At 37.5% G+C, this 18,038-nt stretch overlaps 1 pseudogene; it reads right to left on the bottom strand.

Annotated features, from left to right (window-relative positions):
• Positions 1 to 17,015: 17,015 nt before the first annotated feature.
• Positions 17,016 to 18,038, bottom strand: LOC110267720 (uncharacterized; annotated as a pseudogene).

Here is an 18,038-nt window from a genome sequence, read left to right as displayed (position 1 = left end):
GGAGAGGTACAAGCTACTGACTAGGAAATGCCCTCCAGACATGTTCTCCAAATGGACCCAACTAGATATCTTTTATGAAGGCTTGGGTGAGATGTCCAAGATGAGCTTAGATACCTCTGCAGGTGGTTCATTGCACAAAAAAAGACACTAGAGGAGACTATTGAGCTTATTGAATTGGTGGCTAGCAACCAATATTTATACTCATCTAACAGGAATCCTGTGACTTCTGAGACCTCTCAGAAGAAAGGCGTGTTAGAAGTGGAAGCTGTTAATGCTCTTCTTGCTCAGAACAAGTTTATGTCTCAGCAATTAAATCTACTAACTCAACAGATGGGTGGCATGTAAGTCTCAGCTATCAACACCCAAAATCCACCTCAAGAAGTCTCTTATGACATGGCAGGTAATTTTGTGCAAAATGATACTTATGATTATGCTCAATTCTCTTCTAAACAGGTCAATTACATGGGGAGTGCTCCTAGAAATCCCAATAATGATCCCTATTCTCAGACCTACAATCAGGGGTGAAGAAATCACCCAAATTTTGGGTGGAGAGAGCAATCTCAGAGACCTCAGAATTTTAACAATAATTCTCAGGGCGGCTTCCAACAGAACAATTACAATAACCGCCAATTTCAGTCTCAGCAACAACAACCACCCCAGCAGGCAAACTCTAAATCCCAAGAAGATTCTAATTGGGAAATGATGAAGAGTTTTGTGTAGGAAACCAGAGCATCAATCAAGAATCTGGAGATTCAGATGGGTCAAATAGCCACAAGAGTTAATGAAATCGATCAGAGGACCACTAATAGCCTTCCTGGTAACACAATTCTAAATCCAAGAGAGGAATGCAAGGCTATCACCTTGATAAGTGGACAAGTAGCAAGTATGAAAGCACAAGTCAATGAGGAGCCAGTTGAAAAAGAAGCTCTAGAAAAGAAGAAGGAAGAAGTAGAGCACGTCCCTCCAAAGCGTGCAGACAACCCATTCCCAGACTCTCTTGACACTTATCCTACATTGCCAAAGGCTCCTGAGTACAAGCCTAAAATGCCATATCCTCAGAGACTTCAAAAGAAGACCAAGGACAAACAGTTTTCGAAGTTCTTGGAAGTCTTCAGAAAGTTGCAAATCAATATTCCTTTGCTGAGGTTTTGGAACAAATGCCTCTCTATGTCAAGTTCATGAAGGAGCTGTTGTCAAAGAAGAAGCCTTTAAAGGGAGATGAGACAGTGGTCCTGACTAAAGAATGCAGTGCCATCATTCAAAATAACTTACCAAAGAAGATGTCAGATCCAGGGAGCTTTCAAATTCTATGCACCATTGGGAACACAATCTTTGAAAAAGCGTTATGTGATCTGGGAGCAAGTGTCAATTTAATGCCCTTGTCTGTGATGAAGAAGCTGCAAATCCAAGAGGCACAACCCACAAAGATAGCATTATAGATGGCAGACAAATCTATGAAGCCTGCATATAGATTAGTGGAGAATATCTTGGTCAAAGTGGGTAAGTTCTTCCTCCCAGAAGATTTTGTGATTCTTGATATCGGGGAGGATGAGAATACCTCTATAATTCTAAGAAGACCATTCCTAGCCACTGGAAGAGCTCTGATTGATGTAGAAGTGGGTGAATTAGTGCTTAGAGTGAATAATGAGCAACTGGTCTTTCATGTCTTCAAAGATATACATTCAACAGGTGAAGAGGAGAAGTGCATGCAGGCTGAGCTTATTGATCCAAATCTTCAAGAACCACCTGATGATGCACAGCAGAACCTGCAGCTCAAACCTCCTTTGGTGACAATCAATAAAATTTCTCCTGACATCAAACCTAAGTTTGGTGTTGGGAATGCATCATCCACCAAGGAGGAGGTTTCCAAAAAGAAGAAAATACCCATGGGATGGAGAAACAAAAAGATCCCCACTGAAGGTTTCTCCCCAGGAATGAAGGTGGTGTTGACTAAGAATCCAGTATGGACTTATACAATAAACAGAATCCTCTCTATGGAGCATATTGAGCTAATTTATAGAGACACAGGAAAGAAGTTTAAAGAAAGGGGTGAAGAGCTAAGCCCCTATGATCCTCCTCCTTAGAGGAGCTGATCGTCAAGCTAGTGACGTTAAAGATGCGCTTGTCGGGAGGCAACCCGATAATTTCGTATCCTTAGCTATTTTGTCTAGGAGTAGTTTCCTTACTTATTTGATTTTTATTGAGTTTTTACTGTTTCTCTTATCATGCAGCTATTTTATGACAGGAACCAAACACCTCAGGCAAAAAAAAAACGTGCACACGACACGCGAGCGTCGCTGACACGTACGCGTCATATGTGTGTGCATCAAAAAATAAAAGCGAACAGAGAGTTGTGCGTGCACGCGGATGGCTTTGCGTGAATCGCACAAAACCAGGAGCACGCGGACGCGTGCCTGACACTCACGCGTCATTAAGGAAAATTCGCGACACACGCGTACGCGTGCTGCACGCGTACGCGTCGTCTGCGCCGCACAGCTACCCTAGTTCGCCGCCCAGTTTTAATTTTCTTTTTCTCTCTCCCAACTCCTAATTCTCTCTTGTTCTTTTATCCTTTTATTCTTCTTTCATCTTACTACTTGCTTTTGTTTTCAGTTCTTCTTTGCTTGAGGACAAGCAAACCTTTAAGTTTGGTGTTGACGATACGCTTAGAGCTTTGCTGTCTAATTTTATGGCACAAAGGGAGGTGAATCATCTTCACGGAGGAGCACAACCTGAAGAATAAAATGACCGCTAGGATAATTAAGGTGGTTGAGTTCCTTTCATTCTATATTCCTTCCCGCTTTCACTATATTATGTTCCGGTTTTCTGCTATTTTGCTTTGTTTGTTGCATGATCCTTTATTAGTTAGAATTCTAGGTTTAGTTTAGTTTTCTCTTAATTGCTTTAATTCTGAAAAGATGTCTCATGTATTACTCATTGAGCTTGAATGCAAATAAAAAATACATAAGTGATGTATTGCATGAGAAAGTGAGTTTATATTGAAGAATAGTCTTGTTTACTTAAATGTGGTGGTATTTTCTGTGATTCTGAATGCATGACATGAACAGTATATATTTAAATTTGAATCAAAGAATGTTGATGTACAAGGAACAGGAATTTAGAGAATTATTATTATTTCTCTGAAATTAATGAAAGTTTAATCCTTGAAGCAAAAGAAACAGCGAAAGAAAAAAATAAAAGCAAGGTCCAAGGCTCTGAGCATCAATGACTAGGGAGGTCAGACATGATTAAAAGCTCAAAGAGTTGTTTCCCTAGTCACATGCTTGTGGTATTCTTGTGTCAAGTAATCCTTGAGACAAAACATTCAGAGTCGAGATCAATTGCAGAGTACGCCAACGGTTTTGAGCACCACTGTCTGGAAGTAACGAAAAAAAATTAAGAATAACAAAAATAAAAATATTTAGAACGTAAAGAGAGTTCCCCAGTTAAGTGCTTGTGGTATTTCTGTGTCAAGTAAAATTTGAGACAAAATATTTAAAGTCACGGCTAGGCTCAAGGTGAAAAGCACCAGAAAAAATTGCTGTGTTCAAGGATTAAATTGAGTTACAAAAGATCAGAGAGTTCATAATATTATCCGGATTCTAATTCCGAATGATAGTGACATTCTTCTGATTCAAAGGAGAGTGAGATGCCAAAACTATTCTGGATTGTGGTTGCAAAACCCACTATAAGAAGAGACATGAGCTTAATCGAACTCTCATTCTCATGCGAATTCACATCCTAAGCCTATATTAATTATGGTTGCTTGAGGACAAGCAACAATTCAAGTTTAGTGTTGTGATGCGTGAGCATCTTTCCTATCTTTTCCTAGTGAATTTGCATCTAAATTGTTGAGTTTAATAAAGAATTAATTATCTTTTAGCCAATATAGATGCTACTTTGAGTCTTTTGTAATTTTGTTTATTTTAGTAGCATTTGGCTGAATTTGATGGAGTTTCTGCATCACAAGAATCAAAGGAGATGGCAGCGAGGAGTGACGCGTACGCGTGACTCGGGAAGAAGACCATCGACGCGTATGCGTGACATGCGCCACGTGCAGAAAATGCAGAAAAATATTGGGGCGATTTCTGGGCTGTTTTGACCCAGTTTTCAGCCCAGAAAACACAGATTAGAAGCTGCAGAATGGACAAAACAAGTGGTCCCCATCCATCAACTGAAGACTTGTTGATTAATTCAGATTTAAATTCAAATTTTAAAGATATTATTTTAATTTTAAAAATTAGATTTTTAAATTTATGAGGATTAGATATAAAAGGGAGAGAAACCTCTCTTTTAGGAGTTCCGGGGGATTCTATTCCAAATTTACATTCCGTATTTCACAGTTTTCTACTCTGAACCATGAGTAACTAATCCTCCATTGTTAAGGTTAGGAGCTCTGTCTATTTGTATGGATTGATTTTATTGCTTTTTTTATTTTAATTCATGTCTGGATTTATAATTTAAGAATTGTTTTTGCTCTTTATCTTATGAATTTGGGTGGAACGGAAGTATGACCCTCGTTCTATTTGAGTTCTTGTATAACTTGGAAAAGCTCTTTACTTGAACAACAGCTTGAAAACATATTCTCCTAAATTTTAATTATCTGGATTTAACGGGATACGTGACATATAATCCTTTTATTTTTAGGTAATTAGAGTTTTTGTGGCATATAAACTGGAATTTGATCATGCAGCTTCTAATTGGAATTAATTGACCAAGGAATTGGCAGTTAATGAATTTTAGAGGAGACTAGAAAGGTCTAAGGAATTAGGGTCTAGTCACTTATAGTTTGCCATAAATTAAATCCTACATGATTAAAATAGTTAGTAAGAAAAGTTAATCTGAAAAAATAGATAACTCTAAAACATTAACTGTTTTCTCAATATTTTCTTCTCAATTTAATTACTTGCCTTCCTTCAATATTCTTTGTATTATTTAATGTCTTTTATATTGCTCAAACACTCTTTTCTATTTGTCTAACTAAGCCAATCAATCAATCATTGTTGCTTGATCCATCAATCCTCGTGGGATTGACCCTTACTCATGTAAGGTATTACTTGGTACGACCCGATGCACTTGCCGGATAGTTTGTGGTTAGAAAATCCGCACCAATACCCAACCTCCACCAAGTCTCAAGTGTCTACAAATCAAGCTCGAATTTATATATACACCTAATTTCATATCACCACATATGTATATATCCAAAATTTAATACCCAACACACAAAATTATAGAATTAACTAGATTCTAGGATTCTCACCTTACCAACGGGAAATTGGGACATGACTCAGCAAGTCCACCAAGTTAATTTGATCCTAAACACCGAAATTACACAAAATCTCAATACCAAAGCCCAAGAATTTTGAAACTAAAAATGGAGAAATTGAGAAAGAAAATGTGACTTACTTACCTAATTAAGTACTAGGCTTTGTAGAGCTTGACACTGTGGTCGCGTTACCGCAAACGGTGCGGCGATCAGAGCCCCAGATCAAAAGTTATTGGAATATGAAAAAAGAATAAGGGTTGGAAGCTTATGTTCTTCTGCTCTCCTTGTTTCGCGTTGCCGCAAACGGTGCGGCGATCAGAGCCCCGGATCAAAAGTTATTGGAATTTGAAAAAAGAATAAGGGTTGGAAGCTTATGTTCTTCTGCTCTCCTTGTTTCGCAGCGTTTCAACATGCATGAGGAGAGAGAAAATGGCTAAAGCAATCTTTATTAAGTGGCAAAGTTGGGCCTCGGGCCCATTATGGGTCTAGTTTGCTTGGTTCGGCCCGTTCGACTTAATTTTGGGCCAAATTTTTTAAAATTAGTGTCAAAATTTTTATTTTAATTAATTCTATCATATTAAACTATAAAATTTCATTTTCTAATTCCTTATATTAATAATTATTTTATTGACTAATTATTTATTAATTTCTCGGGTTTTACAGTAAATCCCCTCAAGGGTAATAAAAGTTGTTTTCTCCCTGTCAACTTTATGCATCGGGATTTGGTTATAACCACTATAAGCATCCAAGAAGCTTAGAATACGATATCCCAAGGAGGAGTCAATCATGTTATCTATGTTAGCTAAAGGAAAACAGTCCTTTGGGTAGGCTTTGTTTAAGTATGTGTAGTCTACACACATTCGCCACTTTCCATTAGACTTTTTCACCATCACCACATTCGACAACCAAGTGGAGTAAGTCAACTCTTGGATGAACCCAGCATCCAGTAATCCTTGCACTTGGCTTTTGACCTTAGCTGCTCGGTTGGGTGACATCTTTTGACGTCACTGCGCAACCGGCTTGAAGGCGGGGTCAATAGCCAGTTGATGGGACATGAATGCAGGGTCTATTCCGGGCATATCGACATGTTCCCAAGCAAATAAGTCCACAGTAAGGTAGTTCTTTATTAATCATGGTGTATTTCTCTGACTTGTCCCTAGTCTAAAATTTTTCATGCTCTTTGTGAGGCTTTAGCCTCAGGTTCTCTTGAATTTGGGTGTCTAAGTCAACAAGAAAAACTCCAGTAGATTCTTTGGCCTTATCTTGGAGTGAGTGACTAGCTTTTCTACACTTGACCGCAGACACCCGATCTCCTCGAATCGTTGCAACCCGATTTTTCATTGTAAGAAACTTCATGACAAAAAACTTGGTCGAGATGAACGCACACAAATAATTGAGTATCTTTCTCTCCAAAATTACATTGTAGGCTGTAGAATCTTGAAGGATAACGAATCCGGCTTGTACTTCCCTTATGTTCATGCCTTTTCCTAGGGTAAAAAGGAGCTCTACGGCTCCATCTGGCTTGATATAATGATCTCCCAGGCCAACAACTCCCAGTAGATGGGGTTTCAAGTGCTAATCCTTCAACCCCAGGGCATCGAATGCATTTCTAAAGAGGAGGTTTGAGTCCGCGCTAATATCAACGAGCATCCTCTTTACAATGCCATTACCTAATCTGGCCGTGATGACTAAGGGTTCGTCCTCATCCAATGTGGTGATCCTCATCCAATGTGGCAATCTGAAAGTCTTCCGCTGTGAACTAGACTGCTGGACACCGCTTTAATCTTGCTTTTTTACAGCATTGTTGGATCTTGACAACCCATTCCTTCCAACTACCACGTTGACCACAACCTGAGTTGTATCTTCCGTATTCTCTGGAGGTCTGGAGCTCTTTGGGTTTCTGGTTTCCTGATCTTCATCCTCATTACACCGTCTTGGCAGTCGTACGTGTTGAACGAATTCATGAAGCTTTCCATCTTGGATTTCTTGCTCCAAGGCATCTTTTAGATCAATACAATCATCAGCTTTGTGACAATGAGACTTTTGGTAGTCACGATACTGATATTTATTCAACGAAGCTCTTGGTTGGATCTGCCTTGCTTTCGGCAAGATTCCTCGATGAGAAACTTGCTGATAAACTTCGGCAAGTGAGGCCACTAGGGGAGTGTAGGAGGTGAACTTTCCAACTCGAGGAAATGAAGGTTTTGGGGTTGAGATTTGTCCCGAACTCCTGCCTTTCTGAGGAAACGGTGCTGGGTTCTTTCTTTTGGTAGAAACTACCTTTGATACATCCTCATCTCGCATGTACTTCATAGCGATCAGGTGGATTTCTTACATGGATTTTATGTCCTTAGAAGTTAAGTGCCTACGGAAGTCTCTTTCTAATAATCCAGCGATCAAGCACAAGCACACCACTTTAGGGGTTCGTATGTTCACCTCTAAAAGTACTTTGTTGAACCGATCCAAGTAGTCTTGAATGCTCTCACCCACCCTTTGTTCTACCCCCAATAAGGAAATTGGGTGTTTTGCTTGGGTCCTTCTGGTGGTGAAGTGAGACAGAAATTTGACCTTGATGTCAACAAAGGAAGAGATCGATCCAGAAGGTAATGTATTAAACCACACCATGGCTGGTTTCGACAATGTTATCGAAAAGACTTTACATCAAATTGCATCTTCAACCCCCTCTAGGTTCATCTTGGTCTCAAAGGCATCAATATACTCTTGAGGATCCGTCTTTCCGTCATACTTCAAGTCCGTTGGCTTGTCAAAATGCTTTAACAATCGAACTTGAAGAACGTCAGAGGCAAATGGAGTCTAACCCATGATGACATGTTCACGGGATTCCATATGCCTTTTAGATGTTGGACTCCTCTGTGGGATCCGCATCCTTTTAGACTGGGCAAATCGTGATTCTTCTCCTGCCCAGAAATTGCCGTGTCGTCGAGGTGACCTTCTCTCGTCTCTACAACGTGAGGGAGAAGGTGAAGCCCTCCAGAGTTCGTGCCTTTGTTCATGAGTTCTGGGATGAAATTCTTTTTTACATCAGCTGGCATTTTCCACCAAACTTCTTGTGTAGAAACACCAGAGCAAAACGGTATTATAGAGCGAAAACACCAACACAGTTTAAGTGTTACTAGAGCACTGTTATTTCAATCAGGAATTCCATATTGTTTTTGGTAATAAGCAGTTGCTCACGCTATTCACCTAATTAATAGGCTGCCCAGCACTAAACTGGATAATGCTTGTCCTTATAAGCTTTTGTATGGTAACTTACCTAACCTTTCATATTTAAGAGTATTTGGTTCTCTTGCATATGCCTCTACATTAACAAATTCAAGAACAAAATTAGACCCAAGAGTCAGGAAAATACTTTTCTCAGTTTTAAATTAGGAACAAAAGGTTTTCGACTTATTGATTTAAAATCAAAAGAAATTTTCATATATAGAAATATAACTTTCTATGAAACTCATTTTGCATTTTCACATTCTACTAGCACTGACATTCTTGCAGTACCCACTCGTACTCCACAATGCATTGATCTTTTTCAATATGATACACCATCTATACATCATTTGTAATCACCTACACATACCACACTCACAGATTCAAATGAATATTTCTCAAGCTCAATGCACTTACCAATTTCCTCACACACCATTGTGCCCATTAGCACACCACATACTAACAATGCACCTGCATCACAAAACTACAACATCACACGTGATTGCATCACTAGAAAATCTGAAAGAATCAAGAAATCGCTTGCTTATTTGAAGGACTACGTAACTCACTCTAACAACTTTGCCAACTCTAACTCTTTACATCCTATCTCACAACATTTTTCATATGATAAACTAACGCCAAAATATAAGTCTCTTTCTCTAGCCATCACCTCAAATCCGGAACCTAGCACTTATGAGGAAGCGGCTGCACATGAATGTTGGAGAATGGCAATACAAGTTGAATTGACAGCTCTAGATCATAACAGAATTTGGTGTCTCACTAAACTCCCAAAAGGCAAGAAGACTGTGGGTTGCAAATGGGTTTTTCGGGTAAAATTCAATCCCGATGGCACCATAGAAAGGCACAAAGCGAGGCTAGTTGCAAAAAGATTCACTCAAGTGCAAGGAGTGGATTATAGTGATACTTTTAGTCCAGTTGTCAAAATGACTACCCTACGAGTAATGTTAGCATTAGCAGCAACAAAGAAATGGCATTTGAAACAGCTGGACGTCAATACTGCCTTCCTTCATGGAGATTTGGACAAGGAAGTTTATATAAAGAAACCACCCGATTTGGCTGTGTCACAACTAGGTTTTGTAACACCCTAATTAGCCTAAGCTTTACCTCGCATTGTAAAGCAAAGGTTAATCAAATGCTACGACAGTTCTAAGCTCATACGTATAATATATAGAAAGAATTAATATAATCTAGAAGCCCGATGAAGGATATAGCTCAAAAATAGGATTTAAAAAGCGCAAAATGTACTAGCGAAGCTTCTAACTTAAAGCACAAGATATAGATAAGACATAGCAAAAGATAATAGTATAATATCATAAGAATTTAGTCACGACTCGCGAAGTTTAAGCCGGCTAGCAATATACAGACTATACAGAACCAGACAGTAAAATCAGCTTATACAGTTTTTCTCTCTCAAATACAAGCCTCTAGACAAAGCAAAATACAAAAGTGAGAGATATATAAACAAAATAAATCCAAATGACCCCAAAAAGTAACAGGATCCTCCGCTTCTGTCACCATCCAAGTAACTCACCGAGGTGGGTTGCGACCTGCATCTGAAAAACACAACAAAAATATGGTATGAGAACCGGAGGTTCTTAGTATGGTAACAGTGCCCAGTGATGTAGGATATAAGACCTCGGGACGCCAAAGGCAATCCTAGACTTCATATCCATCACAAGATTCAATCTTAAAGCATACTAAAACAATAAAGCTTAATTCTATAAATCTTAACATAATTAAACAGGGTACTCTATCTTAAGGGATTTCTATTCTAACCAAACACCGCTATCCCACAGCCTTCACCAACCTATCCTCGATGCGATCCCATCGCCACCACCTTCCGAACCTCCTCAATCCAAGTAAAAATCACAATTAATTACAATGCAAGTAAAGCACAAGTAGAAGCATATAAGTCAAGTAGTTCAAGTAAGCAAATAGGCATGTTATTCAATTAGGCATACAATTTCAAGTCGACAAAGCAGACGAACTGATAGAAAATGCACATGATGAATGCCTGCCCTACTGGCTGTGATATCACATTGTCGGTTCAATTGCCAACCCGACACATCTCCATGGAGATTTCGCCCTTCGAAATCATAATTGGGAACCCCCGAGATATAGTACTCGGACCACTGTCCAGGATTTTGTGCCTACACACTCTATAGATCCGAAGGGATGCGAGCGGGATACTCTTGCCTCGGACCTCACATCTCAACGCAAGCGGGACGAACCACTGCCCTTACGCCGCCGCCGCTACCTCGATAGGAGGGATCCAACTGCCGTCCCTGCTGGGCGCATAGCGTCTCATAGTCTCAGTATAAAACAGTAGTTCAGTGGTTTTTCAGAAAACATTTTTAATACAACAATGATTCATCATTGCACATTCGAGTCCTCGACTCGTTCTCAACCACTGTCACATCAACCTTTCCATTTCCGAGTCCTTGACTCATCTCAACTACTGTCAATTCACATTTCAAATTTGAACTCAATATTTCATCAGTTTTCAGTTCACATATCAGTCTACCTTCACACGCCATCAAAGCATCCTCAGTACACCCGAAACCTAAGCCTCCGTTTGCTAATTTTTCATAATAATCATCAACTAAAACTCTTAGGTTATTTCCCATGTTCTCATGCCCAAAATTAAGCCCAAAAGCCTTAAAATGGTGTCATAGAAGCTTACAATCTTGTTGGGAAGGTGAAATAGTTGAAAACAAAGTTAAACTTGAGAAACAGGACGTGTGCGTCTGCACAGGGGTGTGCGTGCGCACGCCCAGGAAGATTTTTAAAAGTGTGCGTACACACAGGGGTGTGCGTATGCACAGGTACGAAAATTCACAAGTCTGTTCACTCACACAAGCTGTGCTAGTGTCCCCAGCAGACTGACCTTCCCAACGTGTGCGTGCGCACAGGGCTGTGTGTACGCACAGGTTGTAATTCCTCATTGGTGTGTGCGCGCACAAGCTGTGCTAGCGCTGCAAACAGGGAACCTTCCCCTGCGTGTGCATACACATAGGTCTGTGCATGCGCACAGGGTAAAATTTTCGCAGGGTTGTGCGTGCGCACATACCAGAAATCATAAAATTCTGTAACTTTGCAGAATTTCAGATTTTAACACCAATCTTTGTATGATCATAACTCCCTCTACAAAAGTCCAAATTTTACAAACTTTATATCGATTTGAAGAGTTTTCTATGGACTTTAATTTTAAACAAATTTCAATAATTTTTGAAAACTGGGGAAAAAGTTATGATCAGACAAAATTCACCAAAAATCAACTTTTACCAAATTCCACAATTTCCACAATTGCTTGTACAACACAACCAAAACCATACCAAACCATTCCAAACTCCATTTTTCATCAAAATCTACCCTTTGTGTCATATTACACCAATCCTACCACATTTTCCTTCACATCTCATTATTCTCAACCTCAATTATCACATATACAACATGTCAAACAATTTTCCACCAACACATTCACCAATCCTCATTTCATCAATATCAATCTTCATCTTCAACTCATTCATGCTCCACATTAATGATCAAAATGCACATTCATACAAGTTCATCATATATCACATCCCAACATCATTATTTAACAACATGCACATCATCAACAACCCAAACAATCATCAACAACATATAAATTTCTAAACCTATCCTATGAGTCACTAGCCTAAGTGTCCATGAATATTATATACTACATAGAGAAAACAAAAACCATACCTTGACCGATTCCCAATAGGTCTTTAACCCCAAATTGAGCACAAGCAAGCTCTCAACCACAATCCAAGTTTTCAATTCCACTTCAACAAGCACCAACAAGTTCCAATAGCTCCGAAACTCATAATTATTCAAGCTATATATACATAAATCATCACAAATCAACCTAGGGCTCAATATAAACATAATCTCACAAGGGTTCAATGCCTCTTACCTTGTCCAACAGTTTTGGTAGCCAAAACCCAATGCTAAGCAAGGATTAGAGTGGACCTAAACACCCAAAATCACAAAAACTCTAAGACTCAAAATTTTTGAAGAGAAGAACTGAAAGGGATTCGAGCTTTTCTTACCAGTTTCTTGGGTGAGTTTTGTAGAGCTCTTCGCAAGGAACGCGTGGCTGCAAACAGTGCGGTGATCGGAGCTCTATAGCTCAAGATATGAGCTTGTGAAGTTGAGAGTGAATAGTAACAATGAAGCTTCTTCTCCTTCTCTTATCAGCTGGTGGTGTTGTGTTTTAAGTGTTTGTTGCTGAATGGGTTCACTTATGAACCTATTTATATGTTGGGCTTGGGCCCAACTTGGGTTCGGTCCAACTCGTTAGTATTTTTAGCCCGTTTGGCCCAAACGTCCGGTTTTTTACTTCTAATATTTTTCTAATATTTTTTACTGTTTTAAATTTTTCTCTCACAGTACCGGGCAGACTTGAACCGATTCAACTCAGAAAAATCTACTAAGTCCAAAAATCATATTTAAATCTCCTAATTCTCACTCTAATTATTCCGAACCTAATTTGGGCAAATAAATTATCTTATTAGGTGGTTAATTAGTCGCGGTTCTTACAGGTTTGGTTTGTAAATTGCAAAAGTCTCTATATGGGTTTAAGCAAGCAAGCAGACAATGAAACATTAAGCTCACCCAGACTCTTGTTGATGCTGGTTATAAGCAGTTTTTTTATGATCATTCCCTCTTCATCAAGAAACAATCTGAAAGTTTCGCTGCCATTCTAGTATATGTTGATGACTTGGTTTTAACCGGGAATGATATTGGCGAAATCAATTCTATCAAGAAAATTTTGGGTGACAAATTCAAAATAAAGGATCTTGGTGATCTCAAGTACTTCTTGGAAATGGAAGTAGCACGCTCTGACTCTGGAATTCACATTTATCAGCAGAAGTATGCCATGGACCTTCTCAATGATTTTGGTTATCTAGATTGCAAGCCTCTCTCCACTCTATTTGATTATAGTCAGAAACTCTCGAAGGAATCAAGTACCATTTTAATGGACAACACTACTTACAGACACCTCATCAGCCGACTCCTTTACCTCACAAACACTAGACCCGATATCTCTTATGTTGTGGGATGTTTGAGCCAATTTTTAGACTGTGCAACTACTTCTCACTTACAAGCTGCTTTCTGCGTACTCCGATATTTAAAAGGCAGACCTGCAACTGGTCTATTCTTCTCCTTTGCTTCTAATATACATCTCACTAAATTTGTCGACGCTGACTGGGATACCTATGCCGATACTCGTCATTCCGTTTTTGGTTATTGCTTTATGCTTGGGAACTCTCTCGTTAGCTGGAAGAGTAAGAAGCAAACCACCGTTGCCAAGTCCTCTGCAGAAGTTGAATATAGGTCTCTTGCTGTTGCAACTTGTGAAGCTAGTTGGTTATTTTTCTTAATGGATTTCATTGGTTTGTCGCTTCAAAAGGCTATCACTTTATTCTGTGACAATGAATCAGCCATTCACATTGCCAATAATCTCATCTTTCATGAAAGAACCAAATACATTGAAGTGGACTGCTACATTGTTCGTAAAAAGCATTTGTCTGGTCTCATTCATCTTATGCTAGTTCGTTTCAAATACCAACTTGTTGATTTTCTTACCAAGGCTCTACCACCGGGTTCTTTTCTTACTAATGTTTCCAAGTTAGGATTATTAAATTTATACAATTCTAGCTTGCGGGAGAGTGTTACCTAGATTTTTTTTATCAATAGTAGATGTAAGCTTACTTGTAAATTTTTTTTAGTGAGAGTACATAAAAAGTATATAGTATACAAGGTGTAATAACTCAACAAATATTTTTTAAAGGATTTTTTTTATTCTTTTCAAAATGAGAAGAAATTATTTTTCTCCTTCTCTTAATCCCTTTAGGTTTATGAAACCATCAACATCACAACTTCAATAGCTTAGGACATGAGATTTTCTTCAGAAGTTAATATCGTATGTACCATCACACGATTGGTCTTACACGTTCGGTTATCCCAATATGAATTTATTTGGTCATGTTCAGTGTTCTTTGTTATCCATTGCACTTATAAAGGTTCCTATATGTTGACTTTATTTCCTCCAATTTTTTATACCTCTGACTTAGTTGAATTTGGACAATACAAGAGAAGTTCGTACTTGGATTTTGTGCTCTTTCCCCAGAAACCACCTTGAATACATGGGAAAGCCAGTAATACATCATTCACAAATTTGTGCTTTTCTTATAGTTCCTAAACAATTATTTGCTTCTAATGGTCGTGTCATATGTTGACAGAAATTATTAGAGACAAGATGCTCACCATAATACATCGCAGATTTCTTCAAATACCTGAAAACCAACCAGGCTCAAGTAAAGCTTGATGAGATAGAAGTAATTGGTTTTGGTTTCCTGAAGCTTGTCCCGAAGTGGCATGTGAAACAAGGCATAATGGTGATGTTGGCCAAGGCCTACGACACTGAAATGAGCACCCTGAAGCTAGGTCATGGGAACATCCGCATTCAGCCTGAGCTTTTCCAGCGTGTTTTCAGAATCCTGCCCGGTGGTGAGTATACCTTTATCTATTACACAACATTCAATTGGGTAAAATGGTTTTGGTCTCCGTTATTTTTCCTTTATTCTACCTATGCCACAACTCATTTTACACTATTTTATACACATCCATATTGTAGTTGACGACTTTCCACCGTTCGTTGGTGGAATACTGCCCATGTCTCAATAAAAAGAAAATTTCACAGGTTGAAAACTATACAGCTAAGGCATTTTGTCAACCAGTGTATTAATTTCTAACATCTCGCTAATTTTGTCACAAGAATAAAATATATTTCACGTACACCTCATGAACCACTGTCGTAGCATCATCCTAATTGAATAACGTCTACAGATTCTTTCTTATGAAATCGATAACCAAGGACATATCACCAAAACAGATAAACATCCACCATTTGACACTCATAAAAACTCTTCCAATAACCACTTATTCAATGATAACACTAACTAATAAACAACCAAAACTAAACTGATATAAAACAACACTATCCATGTTCATATCTATAAAACGAAAATTAATTAAACTTGCAAACATCAACTCAACATGATGAACAAAAAGAATAATAAAATACATCAAATGTAGAAAATGTATCATCATTCTAGCATAATTGAATGAAAGAATATCCACAACCATTCTAATTAAACAAACAAAATCACAATCCTTCCAACAAAGCATATCATTGTTAATAACTCAACAATAAAATAAAAAATAAGTTACAGATAAAGATAACCAAATATACTACTAACACACAAATTACCTTGTCCATACGTTGTGTGTTATCTTCACTCAGAGATGGGACATTAACGTCGGTGGAATTAGAATGATCACTCACATCATATGCAGTGTTGTACGATGCTTCTTCACAAATTGATGGATCCATCGATGTAATGTGGTCCACTCACCTTCAATGGAGACACATACACTTTTCTCCTACAGATTTTAAAAACTATTTGCCAATGAGAGTGGCTGTTCACGTTGCCGGTGGTCTGTGAGGGCTATGTCTCAACGAAGGTGAAACGCTATGGCTCAATGTGCATCCACGACAACGACAATGCCGCTACTAGAAATAGGACTTTTTCGGACGAATTTTGAGACGAAATCGAAATAAATTTCGAACAAATTAGAGACAAAATGTTTCTTTCAAACAAAATTGGGACAAATTTTTTTTGTCCCAAAAAGCCTTGTTACTAATTTATATTTTGTCTGAAATTTCATCTGAAATTTTTTTCAGACGATTTTGCGACAGATTTTGAATAGGCATTTATCTGCTAGATTTCTAACTATTATGATGTATTTTAGACAAATTTTAGACAGATTAGCCAACATAAAGACAATGTATTTCAGACAAATTTCAAACGTAAAAATATTTTATTTTAGAAAAATTTCAAACAAAAAAATATATTTTATTTCAGACAAATTTCTAACGAATTTAGTCAAATATAACAAATTTTTTTTGAACAAATTTTAGACAAATCAAATATTTCTTTTCAATTAAATTTCAGACAAATTTAATTTAAAAGAATTTACGTATTTGAAACAAATTTCATACAAAATAAAAAATTATTTTCGCACAAATTTTCTACAAATTTAATATAATATTTCAAACAATTTTCATACAAAATAATTTGCTATTTAATATATAAATATTTTAGAAAATAAATTGTATTCGATCTGCTTTCTATATTAAGATCATCATAATCATTTTTTTCATATTACATCATCGAAATTATAAACACATAATAAAGTCATGAAAAAGTTGATTACCATAAAAGAGTTAAAAATTATGTATTATTAAAATACTTTTGTCCATAAATGTAATCAAACTAAAATAAGAAAAAAAATACTTAAACTAAAACAAAGAAAGCCTTTAAAAAGGTCAAATATCATGAATAAAATAAAATGTACTGACTAATTCACCTAAAAATTCCTTAATCTAAAAAAAAAACATATATTCCTGACGTCAATCACTTATGTTATCATCCTCATCATCACTAGAGCCTGTCCCAAGCTCATCTTCTGCAGGATCAGACAAAGTTGAAGGAAGTAGGAGATTTAACTTTTTATACAAAGCATGAATTGTCTTTTTAGTAGAACCAATTCTTTTCTGTTGAACCTTTAGTTGACGTCCTTGATCTTTTAACTTGTGCTCAGCATCATTCAACTTAACCTTTTGCTCTAACCACTAGAGAATACATAAATCAAAACAAATGTTAAATTCAAAGACATTGGCAAATGATAGAAAAAGAAAAGTGTTAATAGAGTTGAAGGAAAATTACTAACAGTGTTAATAGGATCAAGAGTTTGTATTGAATCAACATCCATAGCACAAGGGGAAAAAAGCTGAGCTTTCTTCAATATGTCCTGAAAACTAAATTAAGATATAAAAAGCATACAAGTATCTAGACTTCACCATACAGTTCTCGCAAGTTAAGGCTATTACATGAAATAATCACTTAATAGGACCCAGACAATAACTTCAATAAAAATTCATGTATAAAACAGAAAATAATATAGCAAGAAGAATGCTAGCAGAAAAACTAATCAGAAGAAATCTAGATTTCCACCTCAATATCAGTACTTAAATATAAATATATATCTGAATTAATTCTAAGGCGTTCTGCTCTATTACCAATTTGCTCAAGGCTTTGTCACATGACACAAATAGAGAAGGTTAACTAACTCTAAACCCAAAGCACAGTCACAAATCAAATGTTAAACTTCAGTGCCCACATCAGGGAAATCAAATATTATCCCAAACTACAATACCAGGATGCAGGAAAGAAACCCAATAAAAGCTAACCTCTTCACCAGACACATAAAACTCGAGACGCTTTGCCTTCACTGCAACCCTTTGCTATCATTGTTGCCATCTTTCAATCAAATTGTGACAATAAAAGAAACCCTTAGTGGTAAGAGTTTTGTATCCTCTTAATTTAAAAGAAATCAAATTGAACTCCTCCCAAGTCCAATTAGCAAAATCTGA

The sequence above is a fragment of the Arachis ipaensis genome, chromosome B10 (assembly GCF_059453495.1).
Source record: "Arachis ipaensis isolate K30076 ecotype BB chromosome B10, ASM5945349v1, whole genome shotgun sequence".
Taxonomy (NCBI): Eukaryota; Viridiplantae; Streptophyta; class Magnoliopsida; order Fabales; family Fabaceae; genus Arachis; species Arachis ipaensis.
Note: the sequence above shows the minus strand (reverse complement) of the source record. Positions and strands in the feature narration are given on the sequence as shown.